This window comes from Pipistrellus hanaki (assembly GCF_964339955.1).
Source record: "Pipistrellus hanaki genome assembly, chromosome: 2".
Classification (NCBI taxonomy): Eukaryota; Metazoa; Chordata; class Mammalia; order Chiroptera; family Vespertilionidae; genus Pipistrellus; species Pipistrellus hanaki.
In genome coordinates this window covers 130,069,642-130,081,008 of record NC_140504.1, presented here as the reverse complement: position 1 = coordinate 130,081,008, position 11,367 = coordinate 130,069,642, and positions in this window count along the sequence as shown.

The window sequence follows — 11,367 nt, the reverse complement described above, 5'->3', positions numbered from 1 at the left end:
TGGCTTCAGCCTGGAATAGTTACTCCATCTTTACTTGACTTTCATACCTTAGATATATCTTAATATGTTTTGAAAACAATCTTGAGTCATAAGTCACTGATGATGTTCACTTTGAACATTTGGCTAAGGTGGTTTTTGCCAGGTTTTTCCACTAAAAGTTGCTCATTTCCTTTTTGTCATTAGTAAGTATATTTTGTGGGGATATATTTGAAAGTATCTAAATATCCCATTCATCAAATTTTTAATTTACAAGCATACCTCATTTTATTGCCCTTTGCTTCACTGCATTTCACAGATGTACTTTTTACAAAGTGAAGCCAAGGCCCTCCACTAGCAAGAAGTATTGACTCACTTTATTGCAATACTCATTTTATTTTGGTGGTCTGGAACTGAACCCACAATATCTCTAAGGTATTCCTGTATTCACTTATTTACTGAGATCACTATGGACTTATTTTGTATTTAATAGGTTGTAATACATTACAATCTTTATTCAAATGCTAAAATTGTTCCCAGTTTGGCCTATGGGAGCCTTCTGTGTCCTTGTGACATGTTCTCATCATTCTCTGAGCACTTTCATATTTTCTGACATAAGGTGCTCAAGGCTCGTATTTTACTTTCTCTATTCATACTCTGAAATTAGCTATTTTTTCCAAGTGAAAACTAATCATTAGTAGGTAAGATATGCATGTTATATGTGCTTGCTATTGCATTGTTCTATTCTCAGGCCCCTTTAGTGGACAAAGCTAGGGAATACGTACATACACAAAAAGGTCGCACATTTACATATCCATTTACTACTTACTATACCTATATATGTTTATTTATATTTTTTCAATTACAGTTGACATTCAATATTATTTTATCTCAGTTTTAGATATATAGTATACTGATTAGAAATTTGTATAATTTACATAGTAACACCCTCAATAAGTCTAGTACCCACCTAGCACTATAGACGTTATTATAATATTATCGACTATATTCCCTATGCTCTACATACATGCTTGTGACTATTTTATAACTACAAATTATACTTTTTAATCCATTCACCTTTTTCATTCATCTCCTCCTCTTCTTCCCATCTGGCAAAAATTAGTTTGTACTCCATATCTAGGAGTTTGTATTTGTTTTGTTTTTAGACTTCACATATAAGTGAAATTACATGGTACTGGTCTTTCTCTGTTTGACTTATTTTACTTAGCCTGTCTGTGCTAATGGTAAGATTTCATTTTTTTTTTATTTCCATTGTATATATGTACCATCTCTTCTTTATCCAGTCATCTACTGATGGACTTTAGGTTGCTTCCATATCTTGACTATTGTAAATAATGCTGCATTGAACATAGGGATGAACTTATTTTTTAGAATCAGTGTTTTGAAGTTCTTTAAATTAATATCTAGTAGTGAAATTTCTGTTTTTATGTAGTTCTGAAAACAGATATACATAAAGTCCAGCTGGTGTGTCTCAGTGGTTGAGCATCAGACCGATGAACCAGGAGGTCACAGTTTGATTCCCAATCAGGAAACATGCCTGGGTTGTGGGCTCATTCCTGAGTAAACACAGCCAATCAATTATTCTCTCTCATCATTGATGCTTCTATCTCTTTCTTCCTTTCTGAAATCAACAAAAATATATTTTAAAGAAGACAGATCTACATAAGGTAGTTTTATTTTTAATTTTTTGAGGAAATTTCCTACTTTTTTTTCCATATGGCTGTACTAATTTGCAATCTCACCAACAGTTCACAAGAGTGCTTTTTCTTCACATCCTTGCCAACACTTGTTTGTTGATTTATTGATAATAGCCATTTTGAAAGGCATGAGGTGATATCTCATTGTGGTTTTAATTTGTGTTTCTCTGGAGATTAGTCACACTGAGTGTCTTTTCCTATATCTATTGGTCATTTGTATGTGGCCATCCTTTGGAGAGGACCTATTTAGGTCCTCTGACTGTTTTTTAATTGCATTATTTGGGATTTTGTGTGTTAAGTTGTAAAGTTTTACAAATTTTGAATATTAATCCTTTCTTGGATGTATCATTGACAAATATGTTTTCCCATTCAGTGGTTGTCTTTTAGTTTTGTTGATGGTTTTCTTTGCTGTGCAGAAACTTTTTAGTTACATATAGTCCCTTTTGGTTATTTTTTGTTTCTCTTGCCTAAGGATACTTAATCTATATATATTTAAAAGCAATTTAAGTGTTACTGCCTATGTTTTCTCATTTTTTAAATGTACCATTCAGGCCATTTATCTATATTTAATAAGCAATCATAGTTCAGACTAATACCTTCAATCCCAATATTTTCTCTTTTTTCATATTTTCAATTTCTCCAACAACCCAGTGTGGCTTTCATTACCCTCAATATATTTGCCCACTCATCAGTCCATCATAAATAACCAATCTCTCATGCCCCTTCTCTACCCTCCCCCATGCTCTCCTAACGTTTACAGGTTTTGATAACTCACATAGACACCATCCACAGGACATCCTTCTCTCTCCTCTTGCACTATGACTTCACAAGATGAACCATTCCATGACATGTTGTAGTGGGTTGAATAGTGGTCCACCAAGAGGTATGTCCACCCCAAACCTCAGACTGTGACCTTATTTAGAATAAGGGTTAGAGCTTTGCAGATGTAACTAAGGTCAGGATCTCAAGATGAGGCCATACTGGATTAAAGAAGGCCTTAAGTCCAAGGAAAGTGTTATTATAAAAGAAAAGGAGAGACAGAGACAAACAGGGGAGAGAGTTACATGTAGAGAAGAGACAGAGACTGGAGTGATGTACTAGTATCTACAAATCAACGAATCCTAAGGAATGCCAACAGCCACCAAGGTTAAGAGAGCTTTGGTACCACAAGTTAGGGCTTGGAGATTTATATCTGGGAACTACATTTTAACCACTACACATGTGGATAACCTGTTCACCTTTGTAGGGCTCCAAAACCTCACATCAGACTGTCCTACACATGGTCATTCTCCTCATCCTAATGAGGATCTAACACCCTTGACCGGTTGCCCTCTATCAATGTCTATTCATCATCCTGGGCCTGACACTGCTCTGTACCACCAAGACTCACTTCGATTCCTACCTTGCTCTCCCCCATGTTGTGGCTTTTGGACTGAATTTAGAGAAAAGAGTTTTGTTAACATCCCACTGCAATATAAATTAATTTGGATGATGAATAATTAATATTGCTTACCTTTTTGCTTCTTATAAGAAAAGCAGCCCACACTCTTTCTAAAATAAAATGAAAGGTAGCAAAATTATTCCCATTTCCTAGTGAAAGGAAAATACATATAATGTTCTTGGCAGAAATAGAAATTTAAAAAAAAATACAGTTATGCTTTATTTTTTATATAATCACTCTTCATTTGATCTAAGAAAATGTGACATTTTAAAACAATACATGTACTCATAAGTTCCATGTACTGAATTGAGTATAGTTTTCAGAGATAAATCACTTCATCAAGAAAAACAAAAAGCCAACGTGTCTAAAGATATTGCCCCTCCTTCTTTTAGCTTCTGGGATTTTTTTTGAAAGCTTCAAAAGAAACTTCAATACACAATGGTGATATGCCAACAGGATAAAACATAAGGTTGTTTTAAAACCATAAATAAAGCATAATTGTCATGAGAGAGCTTGGGTTTATGTTATGCTCTAACAATGAAGTCCTTAATTAAAACACCCTACAAGTTCAGGGTTATTAAGAGGCCATTCTGAAAGCCCAGAAACAAGGAAGAAAATGAAAAACAGAGCTTGCTCCATTCTCATTGGTTTCAACAGAACATTTGAGGAATGCTGAGTTTTAGCTAATCCTAGAGGGAAACAAAAGATTTTAAAGCTATTTCTTGAAGTTTATATTTTAAAGCAGAGGTTCCCAAACTTGTTTGTGCCGTAGACCCCTTGCCATGTTTTTCGGTTTTGGGTAGACCCCCTACTTACCTGATATTGATTTTTTTGTAAATTTCTAACTGTAGTGAAGTTTAGTTAAAATTTAATAAAAAATAATGTACCTACTTTTCTCCGGCATTCTCAAACAAAATAACACTGATTCACTATAATTTGTATGATAAACTACCAGTTTATATTTTTTAAAATATTTTCTCAGCACTTTCCTATTCAAGATTCAGGAAACGAATGAACGTATTTTTCTCACATTCATATTTATAGAGTGACGAATTGAACAAGTCGGTGCAAGTTCGCGAAGCTTTGAGACAAAAATTGGCAAGAATGTTTACTGCGCGTATGCTTGTAACAAGATGATACTGGTATATCATTATGTGCAGGTTTTTATCCTACAACTTACACAATTTTATAAACATATATAATAAATTTTTTACTTCATAGGTACTTTTATAAATAATTTATATGTTTTTATATTATAAGATAATATGATGTAAGTAAATAGGTACTATCAGTGTATGTTGAGATCCACTATCGTGGACCCCCATTTTCATTTCATGGACCCCCCAATTTTTTTTCGCTGACGTAGACCCCTTGCAGGTTGTCATAGACCCCTGGGGGTCGATATAGACCACTTTGGGAATCACTGTTTTAAAGGTTCTATCTGTCTGTCTTTATATATGCTGTGATTGGCATCCCTGTGGATAAGTCAGCATCCAACGCAAGGGTAGAGCAAAGGTTATTGGTCCCTCCTGCTATGTAGCCCTGAACTACATAGGAAATTTCATTGCACATTTGCTGCCTTCAGTATCCCCAGGTTGTTTAACAATTCTGTGCTTCAGTGACATTAAGGACAGGTCAGGAACCTGAGGCCACTCTTTTCAGCTCCAGATCGAACTTGACATTATGCACTGACAGCGTTTGGCAATTTGGCTTGTTCAATGAATGCTCTCAGACTGTGCAGCGACCAGGATGCATACTCAAAAAAAAAAAAAAAAGTCTTTGTGATGCAAAATTTGTAAAAGTGTAATTCCCATTATTCACTGGCAAGTTTTAATTAGAATTAGTAATGAATAACATTAATGAAAACTGTTTATAAAAGGATGCAAGAGGGACACAATTCGTTGGGGAATAACTCAATACCACACACTTTGCTATATTACATTGCAGAGAAAGTATCTGTGATGTGAAATCATGCCTCACTGGTCTTTTTGGACCTACAGGTTTGACACTTGCCAGTTTTGTAGTGCTAAAGAAAATTTAAAACTATAATGGTCAATACAATCATTTCTCAAATGGATCTATTCATCTCTCATCAAAAGGAAAAGACAAAATGAAAGGAGCATTTTCAGTGTTCGAATTACATTTAATACCATGGCAGATATAATGATACTGGAGCCTTAAAATCTATAAGGTTGCCTGCAGTGTTTGACAATACTAACTTTAGCCTATAGAACAAATTATAGTAAAAGCCTGTGTGCATTTGGTAGTCCATCAACCAGAAGTTCATCTTTACTAGCAATTTCAAGCTTTGCCAATACGGTAAAAATTTATATTCATGATAACGGCTGGCTAAAAGATTCTACTGCATTCTCAAACAAAGGTTACATTCTGTCAGGCAATTTTATTGTGTAGTTTTTATGCTCTAGAAACTGTATATGGTATATGTATTACAAACATAAGCCATCATATCATATTATACATTATTTTAAATTTTGTTTAATTTATTAAATAATATGCATCACAGAATTGTAAAATGTATTATATAGTAAATCAAATTTATAACATTTTTGCAATATAATATATATGGATTACTGAATCATGCATTTTAGTTTATACACTTAATATATTATCCCTCATTCTTTCAGCTTTTCTACTGCTTCTTTCTTTGCCTTTGCTGATGAATAAATCTCTAATTCTAGCCTCTTAGCTTTATTGTGTTCACATATTTTCAACAGTCTGATGAGTGCCTCTTTTTAGATATCCCAATATTTCCCCAGGTAAAATTGTAGTATATTTTGCATACACACACACACACACACACACACACACACACACACACACACACACCGTATTTTCTGGCGTATAAGACGACCCCCTACACTGTGTTCTAGTAAAAAGCCTGCTCAGATTGGCCAGAGTCAGAGAGGCTATTAAAAAAAAGAACTGGTGTTGCCTCGGAAGTGGGGGGTAGTCTTATACAGCGAATATAGCCCTAAACCTATGTTTTAACTGTAAAATTAGTGGGTCGTCTTATATGCCGGAAAATACGGTGTGTGTGTGTGTGTGTGTGTGTGTGTGTGTGTGTGTGTGTATTTATAAGTATATATATAAATATAAATATTAAAAAATATATATATTTATATTTATATTTATATTTATATTTATATTTATATTTATATTTATATTTATACTTATACTTATATTTATACTTATACTTATATTTATACTTATACTTATATTTATACTTATACTTATATTTATATTTATATTTATATTTATATTTATATTTATATTTATATTTATATTTATATTTATATTTATATTTATATTTATATATATAATATTTTCATGCCCAGGGCCTGGTGCAGGAAAATTCAGGCACTGGAGAGGGTTCCGGAAGCCCAGACTCCCCCCTCTCACAGTCTGGGAGCCCTCAGGGGTGGGAGGCGACACAGCAATCAGGGGAAGGTGACACCCCCATCACACCTCTGCTGCTGCCACTGCCAGCAGCACAAGCCTCAGCCAGCTGTGGTTACCTGAGCCCCAGGCCAGCACTGGGTGACTAGGCAGTTGCCATCTGAGGCTTGCCTGCACCTCAGGCGTCATCTGGGCAGCCAACACCTGAGGTTTGCCCATGCTTCAGGCTGGCCCTGGGTGGCTGGGGGGCTGAGGGCAGGTCTGGCCACACCATGGGCCTGCCGTGCTCCTGAGATGTGCTGAAAGAACTGGGAGATTCTTGCCGAAGCCAGTTTGGCTCAGTGGTAGAGCATCGGTCTTCAGACTGAAAGGTCCCAGGTTCAATTCCAGTCAAGGGCATGTACATTGGTTGAGGGCACATCCCCGATGGGGGGTGTGCAAGAGGTGGCTGGTCGATGTTTCTCTCTCATCGACGTTTCTGGCTCTCTATCTCTCTCCCTTCCTCTCTGTAAAAAATCAATAAAATATATTTAAAAAACAAACAAACAAACAAACAAAAAAACCTGGGAGATTCTGGCATGGCTGAAAGGACTGGGCCCTGCTATCTTGTGGTTATGGGCACTGCCATCTTTGCGATGGTGTGATGGTCAATTTGCATATTCCCTCTTTATTATATATATATATATATATATATATATATATATATATATATGAATGTACACATAATATACAAACATACCATCTATTTATATAGCAGCTAATTATATCCCAAGTGTAACTATAATCTATGCATGTCATATATGCATATTGCCTCATGTAATTATAACATTTAATGTACACTTACTTCAAAAAGCATTATATTAAAGTGAAGCATAAGGCTTTGTGACTTGCCAAAGGTCACACAGCTAAGTGATCGAGCCAAGGCTGAAAATGGGTCCCACCAGCATCTCAAATGCTATGCTTCCCATTACACCACATATCTCATCATACCTACCCATCTTCCAATTCTAGATCAAAAACCTACAGAGTAATAATCAACTTTATCTTCCTCATTCTTACATTGAATTGGTAATCAATCCATCACACTTTTTAAATTTAATTTCTACCCCTATTCCTTACCCCCATGCTTTCTTTAATCACTTTGAGGGGTTAGACTGTCACAAGAACCTTCTATCTTGCTAGTCTTTTTTGCCTTTTATCCCCATTCTGCATGTCAATACTGCATATCTTAAAACACTACTCACCAGGTTATTTTTTGGTACTCTGATAATCTAGGGTACTACATACTTTCTCAAAATTTATTTCTCAAAAAAAAAAAAAAACTTTCTTTTTCTAGGAAACACATTTCACATCAGGGCTTAATAAACATATTTGTGGGCCTCTACATATACTATCGATCCTCATTATTCACAGGTGCCACATTTGCAAATTCATGTACTTGCTAAAGTTGACTTCTAACCCTGAAATCAATACTCACAGCACTTTCGTAGTCATTCTCAGACATACAGGGTGATGAAAACTTTTTGTCTCCTGATGCATATCTTCCAGCTGAGGTTGAGCAAGACAATGCTCTGCCTTCTTGTCTCAGCTCTCATTCTGTGACAACTAGTCTTTTCATGGTTCATTTATTGCCACATTTTCTGCATTTTTATGTGTATTTTTTGTTGGTGGTGATATTGCTGTTTAAAATGGCCCTCAAGCATAGTGTTGAAGTGCTAACTATTCTTTCTAAGGCTGCGGTGTGTCTGATAAAGAAAATACATGTGCTACATAATCTTTTTCAGGCATGAGTTACACGCCAGAAAATACGGTGTCTCTGTGTGTTTGTGTGTGTGTACTTATATTTATATTTATATTTATATTTATATTTATACCTATACTTATACTTATACTTATACTTATACTTATACTTATACTTATACTTATACTTATACTTATACTTATACATATACATATACATATTTATATTTATGTTTATGTTTATGTTTATGTTTATGTTTATGTTTATGTTTATAAATATAATATTTTCATGCCCAGGGCCTGGTGCACAAAAATTCAGGCACTGGAGGGGGTTCTGGAAGCCCAGCCTCCCCCTCTCACAGTCTGGGAGCCCTCAGAATTCCATGAATTCCATGTTTATAAATCAATAAGGCCTCCACCCCCAACTGTGTGAAGCTCACTCCTCTCCAGGACTTTAGAATGATCTATTGCTCTCATGTGCCCCAGCACACTCACTGATAGTCATTCAGAGACATATAGAGTCATCTAAAATAATAAAAGCGTAATATGCTAATTAGACCAGATGTCCTTCTGGATAATCTTCCGGATTAAGCTGAGACTGTGAGGTTAAGCCTGGGTCCTGGGTGCCAGAAGGAAGCTGGTGCCAGCAGCCTGAGGAAGGAAGACCTACTCTTGCACAAACTTCATGCATCGGGCCTTTAGTCCTATATAATAAAAATCTAATACGTTAAGTGTCTGGTCTTCCATTCTACCAATCAAAGTGTAATATGTTAATGATATGCTAAGGCTGCTCAAACACTCACTATGATGTACACTTACCACCAGGGGGAAGATGCTCTGATCAGTTGATTAGCTTGCTGCTGGGATCCAGCTGATGAGGACTGAGCAAGACAGGCCGTACATGCCCTGGAGCCTTCTTGCAGTCCTTCCCCACTTGGCCAACTTCTTGCATCCCTCCCTGGCCCTGATCAAGCACCAGGTGGATCCCTCAGCCTGGCCTGTGACTTCTCACAATCTGGGCTGAGGGTACCTTCCTCCCCCGCTCCACCAGAGTACAGAATTTCATGCACCGGGCCTCTAGTTCTCCATATAAGAGGCAAGATATAGTATAGATGAGCACTGCCTAAAAGAAATATGAAGAAAGACACATATAAGTCTTAAATTTTCTAGAAACTACATAAAGAGGAAATTAATTTTAATAACATATTTTAATGCAAAGTATCATCATTAAACATTTATTCAACACCGTAATTGATGAGACATACATTGTGTATTCCTCTTATTGTACTAATTTTTTTCAAAATTTAGTGTGTGTTTTATCTCTATGTAACTTCTTAATTCATACTGGCCACATTTCAAATACTCAGTAGATATACAGCATTAGTGGCTACCATATTGGATAGTACACTATCCAATATTTTTTATATGCTCTTGCTATATGGTAATATTTTTTGTCTGATATTTCCCAGCTGTAAACACAGGTTAAGATAACCATATCTACAATTACATTCTAGAGATTAAAAATTAATAAAGCTGGTAAAATTTTCTTTCATGTGGCCACGGCAATGGCGCCCTATGATCCAGCTGTAACTGTATCACATCTTTACTTAGAAACATACTTCCTTTCATTCATGACAGAGACTATACACATGACTGACTAAAAAAATATTCTGGTCACTGTTCCAAAAATATAAGATCACTTTTAAAGGGGCACTAACAGACTGTTAGAGAAATAGAACTAGAGAAAACCTCAAACAAGTTTCCAAATTACACCCTCTCACTGTACTAAGCTGGTCTATAGAGAGAGATGAGTGATGCAGGGAAACTCATGCAGCCACCTAAGCCGATTCAGGTTGGGAATCCCCATTTCTAGTTTTGTAACGTTTTGTTACAATATGTTGAATGTCACCACATTCAAGCCTACTGTGTATGTATTTCTACTGCACAGTATCACATCATATCTCCCCATATGTATTCTATCTGAGTTCTTTTTTTATTATTATTATTATCTCTTACTACTCTTACTCACTCTACTTAAGCTATGCTGGTTTCCTCAATTTTTACTCAAGCAGGTCATGTACTCACATGTCTTATAGCCTCAGACTTCCTACACTTTCCTTATAAATTACTCCTCCCTTGATATATTCATGAACAAGTTCCTCACTACTCTTATGCCTTTGCTTTAATATTATTATTATTTATTAATATTTTTACAATATACAAAATAAATCTATTACCAGATTTTATATACAAAATAATTAGCCATTTACATGCAATGAACATTTATATTTCAAGAAAAGTGATTTTAAATATAATAATATTACCTGTACTAACATATTATAATATCACAAAAGTTGTAGAAAATCTGCAAATAACAGGATTACTTCTATTATGTTCTAAGATATCTTTTTCCTCTAGCTCTATTTTTGTTCATCAGTTTATGCTGTTTATTACATTCCACAAATAAGTGAGATCATGTGATATTTATCTTTCTCTGACAGGCTTATTTCACTTAGCATAATGTTCTCCAAGTTCATCCATGCTGTCCTGAATGGTAAGAGTTCCTTCTCTTTTAAAGCAACATAGTATTCCATTGTGCAGATGAACCACATTTTTTAATCCATTCATATGCTTATGGGCACTTAGGCTGTTCACAAATTTAGCTATTGTAAATTGTGCTGCTATGAACATAGGAATGTATATATCCTTTCTGATTGGTGTTTCTGATTTATTGGGATATATTCCTAGAAGTGGAACTATTGGGTCAAATGGAAGTTCCATTTTTAATTTTTTGAGGAAACTCCATACTATTTTTCCACAGTGGCTGTAGCAGTCTGCATTCCCACCATCAGTGCACTAGGATTCCTTTTCTCCACATCCTGGCCAGCACTTGTCATTTGTTGATTTGTTGATGATAGCCATCCTGACAGGTGTGAGATGGTACCTCATTGACATTTTGATTTGCATCTCTTGGATGATTAGTGGCTTTGAGCATGTTTTCATATATCTCTTGGCCTTCTGTATGTCCTCTTTTGAAAAGTGTCCCTTTAGGTCCTTTGCCCATTTTTTATTGGG